This window comes from Amphiura filiformis, chromosome 20 (genome assembly GCF_039555335.1).
Source record: "Amphiura filiformis chromosome 20, Afil_fr2py, whole genome shotgun sequence".
Taxonomy (NCBI): Eukaryota; Metazoa; Echinodermata; class Ophiuroidea; order Amphilepidida; family Amphiuridae; genus Amphiura; species Amphiura filiformis.
This window is the reverse complement of record NC_092647.1, coordinates 6,589,550-6,602,690: the sequence shown is the minus strand read 5'-3', so window position 1 is coordinate 6,602,690 and position 13,141 is coordinate 6,589,550. Positions and strand designations below refer to the sequence as shown.

Genomic DNA, 13,141 nt, shown 5'->3' with positions numbered 1-13,141 from the left:
GGTAGCTACCATAACACAGAGCGCCTTCAACATTGAGTCGATCGTGGTCAGCTGCTGGACGGGAGACCAAAACTTTTTGTATAATAATAGGCCTAATGATAATTATGAGACGGATTCAAAAATACCCGAGGGACTGGTGCCAAGCTATCGTTTTGCAATTGCCAAATATAACCCGCTAGCGGCAAATCGCTAAATTCAACCAAACTAGCATAGGGCCTACTACTCACAGCTGAAATTCTGTGATTTTCAATTTTATCCGTATCAAATTCAAAACGAATCAACAAAAAAGTAGTTGTCCTACTGAAACTTACTATTTTTTATGCAGTACGGAGTGGTAAAATACTTGCACGATAGGCGCTTAGCATCTCAGGCATCTTCAAGTAGAAATATCTCCTAGTTTCCACATCATTATAGACACATTTTCTTTTGATAAAAAATAAAGACGTAGCCTAATTAGATGAGAGTGAAATCTCAGCCCGGGAATCTCAGTAGGCCTATCATCTTTAGCTGCTGCCGAACAGAACAGAACCTTTTTCAAAACACGTGTTGACAAACTGCTGTCCAGGACTGTTTTGATTGTTGTCAAGCGACAATAATTATTGTAATGCGTATCACGTGCGTAATGCGTACGCGTAAACTGAAGTCATTGTCCGACGCGCTTGATGTTAGCTCGTGCGTGTATCACTACACAAAAGTCAACATGGTCAATGCGGTTCAGCATTCAGGTACCAAAAATAAAACAAAACATGTTACATCTTATGTGTTATAACGTGCTTCTGAAAATGCAAAATTACGCGTTTTGTTTGTTTGGTTAAATGTTTGTTTGTTAGTATGTCAAGGAGATGTTGGTTTTATGTGTCGCAAAATGGGTTTTTTTTTTTTTTTTTTTTTTAAACTTTTTTAAATAAATTGTCTACTGCATTTTATTTTCCGTTTTTATTAGGTGCAATAAAACAACGTTTAGCCGTTTATTTATTTCGCCTGGTTGTCCATACTTGTGAGATCAGCAAGTGAATTTCGATGTAATAATCCGATGTAAATTTTTGCTATCTACTGAAGATAGCTCGAACCAAATTGGTAAATCGGCCGTCGATGATACGTTTCTAATTTTACTCATGACTTGCCAAAGACAACCAATTTACCTTGTGAAAGTGGCGCTAAATTTAGTAAACTTACGCTGACCGGACGTGCAACCCGTGATTTATTATAGTTCCTAAAATGAAAAGACTGTACAATTTGATTAGAATTACTTGTAAGTTTCATGAGAAGATGTCACAAATTTTTGCACATTATTTTAGAAACGATTGAAAGAAAGGTCAATGCTGTAGCTATAAGTAAGCTAAATTCGCATCTTCAAATGTCTACGGCCATACCACGTTGAATACACCGGTTCTCGTCCGATCCCCGAAGTTACGCAACGTCGGGCCCGGTTAGTACTTGGATGGGAGACCGCCTGGGAATACCGGGTGCTGTAGACTTTTGCATTCTGATCCTTCTTTTTATCTTTACTCCTGATCGTGTTTGTGTCCTCTATCTGATGTGATGAAATTTTTCCATTTAGAAAGCGGCTTTGTTCAAAATAGGATTTTTTTTTTCTTTTTTTGGATCACTCCGGCATTATAACTTAAAATTTAATACCCGGTAGCTACCATATCACAGAGCGCCTTCAACATTGAGTCGATCGTGGTCAGCTGCTGGACGGGAGACCAAAACTTTTTGTATAATAATAGGCCTAATGATAATTATGAGACGGATTCAAAAATACCCGAGGGACTGGTGCCAAGCTATCGTTTTGCAATTGCCAAATATAACCCGCTAGCGGCAAATCGCTAAATTCAACCAAACTAGCATAGGGCCTACTACTCACAGCTGAAATTCTGTGATTTTCAATTTTATCCGTATCAAATTCAAAACGAATCAACAAAAAAGTAGTTGTCCTACTGAAACTTACTATTTTTATGGAGTACGGAGTGGTAAAATACTTGCACGATAGGCGCTTAGCATCTCAGGCATCTTCAAGTAGAAATATCTCCTAGTTTCCACATCATTATAGACACATTTTCTTTTGATAAAAAATAAAGACGTAGCCTAATTAGATGAGAGTGAAATCTCAGCCCGGGAATCTCAGTAGGCCTATCATCTTTAGCTGCTGCCGAACAGAACAGAACCTTTTTCAAAACACGTGTTGACAAACTGCTGTCCAGGACTGTTTTGATTGTTGTCAAGCGACAATAATTATTGTAATGCGTATCACGTGCGTAATGCGTACGCGTAAACTGAAGTCATTGTCCGACGCGCTTGATGTTAGCTCGTGCGTGTATCACTACACAAAAGTCAACATGGTCAATGCGGTTCAGCATTCAGGTACCAAAAATAAAACAAAACATGTTACATCTTATGTGTTATAACGTGCTTCTGAAAATGCAAAATTACGCGTTTTGTTTGTTTGGTTAAATGTTTGTTTGTTAGTATGTCAAGGAGATGTTGGTTTTATGTGTCGCAAAATGGGTTTTTTTTTAAATTTTTTTTTTTGTTTTTTTTAAAACTTTTTTAAATAAATTGTCTACTGCATTTTATTTTCCGTTTTTATTAGGTGCAATAAAACAACGTTTAGTCGTTTATTTATTTCGCCTGGTTGTCCATACTTGTGAGATCAGCAAGTGAATTTCGATGTAATAATCCGATGTAAATTTTTGCTATCTACTGAAGATAGCTCGAACCAAATTGGTAAATCGGCCGTCGATGATACGTTTCTAATTTTACTCATGACTTGCCAAAGACAACCAATTTACCTTGTGAAAGTGGCGCTAAATTTAGTAAACTTACGCTGACCGGACGTGCAACCCGTGATTTATTATAGTTCCTAAAATGAAAAGACTGTACAATTTGATTAGAATTACTTGTAAGTTTCATGAGAAGATGTCACAAATTTTTGCACATTATTTTAGAAACGATTGAAAGAAAGGTCAATGCTGTAGCTATAAGTAAGCTAAATTCGCATCTTCAAATGTCTACGGCCATACCACGTTGAATACACCGGTTCTCGTCCGATCCCCGAAGTTACGCAACGTCGGGCCCGGTTAGTACTTGGATGGGAGACCGCCTGGGAATACCGGGTGCTGTAGACTTTTGCATTCTGATCCTTCTTTTTATCTTTACTCCTGATCGTGTTTGTGTCCTCTATCTGATGTGATGAAATTTTTCCATTTAGAAAGCGGCTTTGTTCAAAATAGGATTTTTTTTTCTCAATTTCTGGAGCACCCCGGCATTATAACTTAAAATTTAATACCCGGTAGCTACCATATCACAGAGCGCCTTCAACATTGAGTCGATCGTGGTCAGCTGCTGGACGGGAGACCAAAACTTTTTGTATAATAATAGGCCTAATGATAATTATGAGACGGATTCAAAAATACCCGAGGGACTGGTGCCAAGCTATCGTTTTGCAATTGCCAAATATAACCCGCTAGCGGCAAATCGCTAAATTCAACCAAACTAGCATAGGGCCTACTACTCACAGCTGAAATTCTGTGATTTTCAATTTTATCCGTATCAAATTCAAAACGAATCAACAAAAAAGTAGTTGTCCTACTGAAACTTACTATTTTTTATGGAGTACGGAGTGGTAAAATACTTGCACGATAGGCGCTTAGCATCTCAGGCATCTTCAAGTAGAAATATCTCCTAGTTTCCACATCATTATAGACACATTTTCTTTTGATAAAAAATAAAGACGTAGCCTAATTAGATGAGAGTGAAATCTCAGCCCGGGAATCTCAGTAGGCCTATCATCTTTAGCTGCTGCCGAACAGAACAGAACCTTTTTCAAAACACGTGTTGACAAACTGCTGTCCAGGACTGTTTTGATTGTTGTCAAGCGACAATAATTATTGTAATGCGTATCACGTGCGTAATGCGTACGCGTAAACTGAAGTCATTGTCCGACGCGCTTGATGTTAGCTCGTGCGTGTATCACTACACAAAAGTCAACATGGTCAATGCGGTTCAGCATTCAGGTACCAAAAATAAAACAAAACATGTTACATCTTATGTGTTATAACGTGCTTCTGAAAATGCAAAATTACGCGTTTTGTTTGTTTGGTTAAATGTTTGTTTGTTAGTATGTCAAGGAGATGTTGGTTTTATGTGTCGCAAAATGGGTTTTTTTTTTTTTTTTTTTTTTTTAAAACTTTTTTAATAAATTGTCTACTGCATTTTATTTTCCGTTTTTATTAGGTGCAATAAAACAACGTTTAGTCGTTTATTTATTTCGCCTGGTTGTCCATACTTGTGAGATCAGCAAGTGAATTTCGATGTAATAATCCGATGTAAATTTTTGCTATCTACTGAAGATAGCTCGAACCAAATTGGTAAATCGGCCGTCGATGATACGTTTCTAATTTTACTCATGACTTGCCAAAGACAACCAATTTACCTTGTGAAAGTGGCGCTAAATTTAGTAAACTTACGCTGACCGGACGTGCAACCCGTGATTTATTATAGTTCCTAAAATGAAAAGACTGTACAATTTGATTAGAATTACTTGTAAGTTTCATGAGAAGATGTCACAAATTTTTGCACATTATTTTAGAAACGATTGAAAGAAAGGTCAATGCTGTAGCTATAAGTAAGCTAAATTCGCATCTTCAAATGTCTACGGCCATACCACGTTGAATACACCGGTTCTCGTCCGATCCCCGAAGTTACGCAACGTCGGGCCCGGTTAGTACTTGGATGGGAGACCGCCTGGGAATACCGGGTGCTGTAGACTTTTGCATTCTGATCCTTCTTTTTTATCTTTACTCCTGATCGTGTTTGTGTTCTCTATCTGATGTGATGAAATTTTTCCATTTAGAAAGCGGCTTTGTTCAAAATAGGATTTTTTTTCTCAATTTCTGGAGCACCCCGGCATTATAACTTAAAATTTAATACCCGGTAGCTACCATATCACAGAGCGCCTTCAACATTGAGTCGATCGTGGTCAGCTGCTGGACGGGAGACCAAAACTTTTGTATATAATAGGCCTAATGATAATTATGAGACAGATTCAAACATACCCGAGGGACTGGTGCCAAGCTATCGTTTTGCAATTGCCAAATATAACCCGCTAGCGGCAAATCGCTAAATTCAACCAAACTAGCATAGGGCCTACTACTCACAGCTGAAATTCTGTGATTTTCAATTTTATCCGTATCAAATTCAAAACGAAAAAACAAAAAAGTAGTTGTCCTACTGAAACTTACTATTTTTTATGGAGTACGGAGTGGTAAAATACTTGCACGATAGGCGCTTAGCATCTCAGGCATCTTCAAGTAGAAATATCTCCTAGTTTCCACATCATTATAGACACATTTTCTTTTGATAAAAAATAAAGACGTAGCCTAATTAGATGAGAGTGAAATCTCAGCCCGGGAATCTCAGTAGGCCTATCATCTTTAGCTGCTGCCGAACAGAACAGAACCTTTTTCAAAACACGTGTTGACAAACTGCTGTCCAGGACTGTTTTGATTGTTGTCAAGCGACAATAATTATTGTAATGCGTATCACGTGCGTAATGCGTACGCGTAAACTGAAGTCATTGTCCGACGCGCTTGATGTTAGCTCGTGCGTGTATCACTACACAAAAGTCAACATGGTCAATGCGGTTCAGCATTCAGGTACCAAAAATAAAACAAAACATGTTACATCTTATGTGTTATAACGTGCTTCTGAAAATGCAAAATTACGCGTTTTGTTTGTTTGGTTAAATGTTTGTTTGTTAGTATGTCAAGGAGATGTTGGTTTTATGTGTCGCAAAATGGTTTTTTTTAATTTTTTTTTTTTTTAAACTTTTTTTAATAAATTGTCTACTGCATTTTATTTTCCGTTTTATTAGGTGCAATAAAACAACGTTTAGTCGTTTATTTATTTCGCCTGGTTGTCCATACTTGTGAGATCAGCAAGTGAATTTCGATGTAATAATCCGATGTAAATTTTTGCTATCTACTGAAGATAGCTCGAACCAAATTGGTAAATCGGCCGTCGATGATACGTTTCTAATTTTACTCATGACTTGCCAAAGACAACCAATTTACCTTGTGAAAGTGGCGCTAAATTTAGTAAACTTACGCTGACCGGACGTGCAACCCGTGATTTATTATAGTTCCTAAAATGAAAAGACTGTACAATTTGATTAGAATTACTTGTAAGTTTCATGAGAAGATGTCACAAATTTTTGCACATTATTTTAGAAACGATTGAAAGAAAGGTCAATGCTGTAGCTATAAGTAAGCTAAATTCGCATCTTCAAATGTCTACGGCCATACCACGTTGAATACACCGGTTCTCGTCCGATCCCCGAAGTTACGCAACGTCGGGCCCGGTTAGTACTTGGATGGGAGACCGCCTGGGAATACCGGGTGCTGTAGACTTTTGCATTCTGATCCTTCTTTTTATCTTTACTCCTGATCGTGTTTGTCTCCTCTATCTTATGTGATGAAATTTTTTCATTTAGAAAGCGGCTTTGTTCAAAATAGGATTTTTTTTCTCAATTTCTGGAGCACCCGGCATTATAACTTAAAATTTAATACCCGGTAGCTACCATATCACAGAGCGCCTTCAACATTGAGTCGATCGTGGTCAGCTGCTGGACGGGAGACCAAAACTTTTTGTATAATAATAGGCCTAATGATAATTATGAGACGGATTCAAAAATACCCGAGGGACTGGTGCCAAGCTATCGTTTTGCAATTGCCAAATATAACCCGCTAGCGGCAAATCGCTAAATTCAACCAAACTAGCATAGGGCCTACTACTCACAGCTGAAATTCTGTGATTTTCAATTTTATCCGTATCAAATTCAAAACGAATCAACAAAAAGTAGTTGTCCTACTGAAACTTACTATTTTTTATGGAGTACGGAGTGGTAAAATACTTGCACGATAGGCGCTTAGCATCTCAGGCATCTTCAAGTAGAAATATCTCCTAGTTTCCACATCATTATAGACACATTTTCTTTTGATAAAAAATAAAGACATAGCCTAATTAGATGAGAGTGAAATCTCAGCCCGGGAATCTCAGTAGGCCTATCATCTTTAGCTGCTGCCGAACAGAACAGAACCTTTTTCAAAACACGTGTTGACAAACTGCTGTCCAGGACTGTTTTGATTGTTGTCAAGCGACAATAATTATTGTAATGCGTATCACGTGCGTAATGCGTACGCGTAAACTGAAGTCATTGTCCGACGCGCTTGATGTTAGCTCGTGCGTGTATCACTACACAAAAGTCAACATGGTCAATGCGGTTCAGCATTCAGGTACCAAAAATAAAACAAAACATGTTACATCTTATGTGTTATAACGTGCTTCTGAAAATGCAAAATTACGCGTTTTGTTTGTTTGGTTAAATGTTTGTTTGTTAGTATGTCAAGGAGATGTTGGTTTTATGTGTCGCAAAATGGTTTTTTTTTTAAATTTTTTTTTTTTTTTTTTAACTTTTTTTAATAAATTGTCTACTGCATTTTATTTTCCGTTTTTATTAGGTGCAATAAAACAACGTTTAGTCGTTTATTTATTTCGCCTGGTTGTCCATACTTGTGAGATCAGCAAGTGAATTTCGATGTAATAATCCGATGTAAATTTTTGCTATCTACTGAAGATAGCTCGAACCAAATTGGTAAATCGGCCGTCGATGATACGTTTCTAATTTTACTCATGACTTGCCAAAGACAACCAATTTACCTTGTGAAAGTGGCGCTAAATTTAGTAAACTTACGCTGACCGGACGTGCAACCCGTGATTTATTATAGTTCCTAAAATGAAAAGACTGTACAATTTGATTAGAATTACTTGTAAGTTTCATGAGAAGATGTCACAAATTTTTGCACATTATTTTAGAAACGATTGAAAGAAAGGTCAATGCTGTAGCTATAAGTAAGCTAAATTCGCATCTTCAAATGTCTACGGCCATACTCCACGTTGAATACACCGGTTCTCGTCCGATCCCCGAAGTTACGCAACGTCGGGCCCGGTTAGTACTTGGATGGGAGACCGCCTGGGAATACCGGGTGCTGTAGACTTTTGCATTCTGATCCTTCTTTTTATCTTTACTCCTGATCGTGTTTGTGTCCTCTATCTGATGTGATGAAATTTTTCCATTTAGAAAGCGGCTTTGTTCAAAATAGGATTTTTTTTCTCGATTTCTGGAGCACCCCGGCATTATAACTTAAAATTTAATACCCGGTAGCTACCATATCACAGAGCGCCTTCAACATTGAGTCGATCGTGGTCAGCTGCTGGACGGGAGACCAAAACTTTTGTATAATAATAGGCCTAATGATAATTATGAGACGGATTCAAAAATACCCGAGGACTGGTGCCAAGCTATCGTTTTGCAATTGCCAAATATAACCCGCTAGCGGCAAATCGCTCAATTCAACCAAACTAGCATAGGGCCTACTGCTCACAGCTGAAATTCTGTGATTTTCAATTTTATCCGTATCAAATTCAAAACGAATCAACAAAAAAGTAGTTGTCCTACTGAAACTTACTATTTTTTATGGAGTACGGAGTGGTAAAATACTTGCACGATAGGCGCTTAGCATCTCAGGCATCTTCAAGTAGAAATATCTCCTAGTTTCCACATCATTATAGACACATTTTCTTTTGATAAAAAATAAAGACGTAGCCTAATTAGATGAGAGTGAAATCTCAGCCCGGGAATCTCAGTAGGCCTATCATCTTTAGCTGCTGCCGAACAGAACAGAACCTTTTTCAAAACACGTGTTGACAAACTGCTGTCCAGGATTGTTTTGATTGTTGTCAAGCGACAATAATTATTGTAATGCGTATCACGTGCGTAATGCGTACGCGTAAACTGAAGTCATTGTCCGACGCGCTTGATGTTAGCTCGTGCGTGTATCACTACACAAAAGTCAACATGGTCAATGCGGTTCAGCATTCAGATACCAAAAAAATAAAACAAAACATGTTACATCTTATGTGTTATAACGTGCTTCTGAAAATGCAAAATTACGCGTTTTGTTTGTTTGGTTAAATGTTTGTTTGTTAGTATGTCAAGGAGATGTTGGTTTTATGTGTCGCAAAATGGTTTTTTTAAATTTTTTTTTTTTTTTTTTTAACTTTTTTTAATAAATTGTCTACTGCATTTTATTTTCCGTTTTTATTAGGTGCAATAAAACAACGTTTAGTCGTTTATTTATTTCGCCTGGTTGTCCATACTTGTGAGATCAGCAAGTGAATTTCGATGTAATAATCCGATGTAAATTTTTGCTATCTACTGAAGATAGCTCGAACCAAATTGGTAAATCGGCCGTCGATGATACGTTTCTAATTTTACTCATGACTTGCCAAAGACAACCAATTTACCTTGTGAAAGTGGCGCTAAATTTAGTAAACTTACGCTGACCGGACGTGCAACCCGTGATTTATTATAGTTCCTAAAATGAAAAGACTGTACAATTTGATTAGAATTACTTGTAAGTTTCATGAGAAGATGTCACAAATTTTTGCACATTATTTTAGAAACGATTGAAAGAAAGGTCAATGCTGTAGCTATAAGTAAGCTAAATTCGCATCTTCAAATGTCTACGGCCATACTCCACGTTGAATACACCGGTTCTCGTCCGATCCCCGAAGTTACGCAACGTCGGGCCCGGTTAGTACTTGGATGGGAGACCGCCTGGGAATACCGGGTGCTGTAGACTTTTGCATTCTGATCCTTCTTTTTTATCTTTACTCCTGATCGTGTTTGTGTCCTCTATCTGATGTGATGAAATTTTTCCATTTAGAAAGCGGCTTTGTTCAAAATAGGATTTTTTTTCTCGATTTCTGGAGCACTCCGGCATTATAACTTAAAATTTAATACCCGGTAGCTACCATATCACAGAGCGCCTTCAACATTGAGTCGATCGTGGTCAGCTGCTGGACGGGAGACCAAAACTTTTTGTATAATAATAGGCCTAATGATAATTATGAGACGGATTCAAAAATACCCGAGGGACTGGTGCCAAGCTATCGTTTTGCAATTGCCAAATATAACCCGCTAGCGGCAAATCGCTCAATTCAACCAAACTAGCATAGGGCCTACTGCTCACAGCTGAAATTCTGTGATTTTCAATTTTATCCGTATCAAATTCAAAACGAATCAACAAAAAAGTAGTTGTCCTACTGAAACTTACTATTTTTTATGGAGTACGGAGTGGTAAAATACTTGCACGATAGGCGCTTAGCATCTCAGGCATCTTCAAGTAGAAATATCTCCTAGTTTCCACATCATTATAGACACATTTTCTTTTGATAAAAAATAAAGACGTAGCCTAATTAGATGAGAGTGAAATCTCAGCCCGGGAATCTCAGTAGGCCTATCATCTTTAGCTGCTGCCGAACAGAACAGAACCTTTTTCAAAACACGTGTTGACAAACTGCTGTCCAGGATTGTTTTGATTGTTGTCAAGCGACAATAATTATTGTAATGCGTATCACGTGCGTAATGCGTACGCGTAAACTGAAGTCATTGTCCGACGCGCTTGATGTTAGCTCGTGCGTGTATCACTACACAAAAGTCAACATGGTCAATGCGGTTCAGCATTCAGGTACCAAAAAAATAAAACAAAACATGTTACATCTTATGTGTTATAACGTGCTTCTGAAAATGCAAAATTACGCGTTTTGTTTGTTTGGTTAAATGTTTGTTTGTTAGTATGTCAAGGAGATGTTGGTTTTATGTGTCGCAAAATGGTTTTTTTTTAAATTTTTTTTTTTTTTTTTAAACTTTTTTAATAAATTGTCTACTGCATTTTATTTTCCGTTTTATTAGGTGCAATAAAACAACGTTTAGTCGTTTATTTATTTCGCCTGGTTGTCCATACTTGTGAGATCAGCAAGTGAATTTCGATGTAATAATCCGATGTAAATTTTTGCTATCTACTGAAGATAGCTCGAACCAAATTGGTAAATCGGCCGTCGATGATACGTTTCTAATTTTACTCATGACTTGCCAAAGACAACCAATTTACCTTGTGAAAGTGGCGCTAAATTTAGTAAACTTACGCTGACCGGACGTGCAACCCGTGATTTATTATAGTTCCTAAAATGAAAAGACTGTACAATTTGATTAGAATTACTTGTAAGTTTCATGAGAAGATGTCACAAATTTTTGCACATTATTTTAGAAACGATTGAAAGAAAGGTCAATGCTGTAGCTATAAGTAAGCTAAATTCGCATCTTCAAATGTCTACGGCCATACTCCACGTTGAATACACCGGTTCTCGTCCGATCCCCGAAGTTACGCAACGTCGGGCCCGGTTAGTACTTGGATGGGAGACCGCCTGGGAATACCGGGTGCTGTAGACTTTTGCATTCTGATCCTTCTTTTTTATCTTTACTCCTGATCGTGTTTGTGTCCTCTATCTGATGTGATGAAATTTTTCCATTTAGAAAGCGGCTTTGTTCAAAATAGGATTTTTTTCTCGATTTCTGGAGCACCCCGGCATTATAACTTAAAATTTAATACCCGGTAGCTACCATATCACAGAGCGCCTTCAACATTGAGTCGATCGTGGTCAGCTGCTGGACGGGAGACCAAAACTTTTTGTATAATAATAGGCCTAATGATAATTATGAGACGGATTCAAAAATACCCGAGGGACTGGTGCCAAGCTATCGTTTTGCAATTGCCAAATATAACCCGCTAGCGGCAAATCGCTCAATTCAACCAAACTAGCATAGGGCCTACTGCTCACAGCTGAAATTCTGTGATTTTCAATTTTATCCGTATCAAATTCAAAACGAATCAACAAAAAAGTAGTTGTCCTACTGAAACTTACTATTTTTTATGGAGTACGGAGTGGTAAAATACTTGCACGATAGGCGCTTAGCATCTCAGGCATCTTCAAGTAGAAATATCTCCTAGTTTCCACATCATTATAGACACATTTTCTTTTGATAAAAAATAAAGACGTAGCCTAATTAGATGAGAGTGAAATCTCAGCCCGGGAATCTCAGTAGGCCTATCATCTTTAGCTGCTGCCGAACAGAACAGAACCTTTTTCAAAACACGTGTTGACAAACTGCTGTCCAGGATTGTTTTGATTGTTGTCAAGCGACAATAATTATTGTAATGCGTATCACGTGCGTAATGCGTACGCGTAAACTGAAGTCATTGTCCGACGCGCTTGATGTTAGCTCGTGCGTGTATCACTACACAAAAGTCAACATGGTCAATGCGGTTCAGCATTCAGGTACCAAAAAATAAAACAAAACATGTTACATCTTATGTGTTATAACGTGCTTCTGAAAATGCAAAATTACGCGTTTTGTTTGTTTGGTTAAATGTTTGTTTGTTAGTATGTCAAGGAGATGTTGGTTTTATGTGTCGCAAAATGGTTTTTTTAAAAAAAAATTTTTTATTTTTTTTTTTAAAACTTTTTTAATAAATTGTCTACTGCATTTTATTTTCCGTTTTTATTAGGTGCAATAAAACAACGTTTAGTCGTTTATTTATTTCGCCTGGTTGTCCATACTTGTGAGATCAGCAAGTGAATTTCGATGTAATAATCTGATGTAAATTTTTGCTATCTACTGAAGATAGCTCGAACCAAATTGGTAAATCGGCCGTCGATGATACGTTTCTAATTTTACTCATGACTTGCCAAAGACAACCAATTTACCTTGTGAAAGTGGCGCTAAATTTAGTAAACTTACGCTGACCGGACGTGCAACCCGTGATTTATTATAGTTCCTAAAATGAAAAGACTGTACAATTTGATTAGAATTACTTGTAAGTTTCATGAGAAGATGTCACAAATTTTTGCACATTATTTTAGAAACGATTGAAATTATTGAGTACGGAGTGGTAAAATACTTCCACATCATTATAGACACGTTTTCTTTTGATAAAAAAGACGTAGCCTAATTAGATGAGAGTGAAATCTCAGCCCGGGAATCTCAGTAGGCCTATCATCTTTAGCTGCAGCTGAACAGAACAGCTCATTAAATAGTTTGTCACTCGGTCTGTGGTAACTTCTTGTAATGGTATTTCAGCCCTGCCACAAGCTATTCACCAGATTTTCACTTTATTTTTTGTTTTTCACAATTTCTACGGTTCACAAAATGTTCAGGGTATTTTGACAGACCCCACTG

At 37.5% G+C, this 13,141-nt stretch overlaps 1 long non-coding RNA gene and 7 other non-coding genes across 8 annotated transcripts; 7 read left to right on the top strand and 1 right to left on the bottom strand.

Annotated features, from left to right (window-relative positions):
• Positions 1–333: 333 nt before the first annotated feature.
• LOC140142632 (uncharacterized) lies at positions 334–12,207 on the bottom strand. Its single transcript, XR_011857547.1, has 8 exons — positions 11,827–12,207; positions 10,179–10,290; positions 8,529–8,640; positions 6,882–6,993; positions 5,244–5,355; positions 3,603–3,714; positions 1,952–2,062; positions 334–423 (listed from the first exon to the last, which is right to left on the bottom strand). It is a non-coding gene; the product is annotated as an uncharacterized lncRNA (long non-coding RNA).
• LOC140143181 (5S ribosomal RNA) lies at positions 1,360–1,478 on the top strand. Its single transcript, XR_011857676.1, has one exon. It is a non-coding gene; the product is annotated as a 5S ribosomal RNA (ribosomal RNA).
• Positions 3,010–3,128, top strand: LOC140143179 (5S ribosomal RNA). The gene has a single exon (XR_011857674.1). It is a non-coding gene; the product is annotated as a 5S ribosomal RNA (ribosomal RNA).
• Positions 4,653–4,771, top strand: LOC140143178 (5S ribosomal RNA). Its single transcript, XR_011857673.1, has one exon. It is a non-coding gene; the product is annotated as a 5S ribosomal RNA (ribosomal RNA).
• On the top strand, positions 6,292–6,410 carry LOC140143177 (5S ribosomal RNA). Its single transcript, XR_011857672.1, has one exon. It is a non-coding gene; the product is annotated as a 5S ribosomal RNA (ribosomal RNA).
• On the top strand, positions 7,937–8,057 carry LOC140143195 (5S ribosomal RNA). Its single transcript, XR_011857689.1, has one exon. It is a non-coding gene; the product is annotated as a 5S ribosomal RNA (ribosomal RNA).
• On the top strand, positions 9,584–9,704 carry LOC140143194 (5S ribosomal RNA). Its single transcript, XR_011857688.1, has one exon. It is a non-coding gene; the product is annotated as a 5S ribosomal RNA (ribosomal RNA).
• LOC140143193 (5S ribosomal RNA) lies at positions 11,233–11,353 on the top strand. Its single transcript, XR_011857687.1, has one exon. It is a non-coding gene; the product is annotated as a 5S ribosomal RNA (ribosomal RNA).
• Positions 12,208–13,141: the final 934 nt, after the last annotated feature.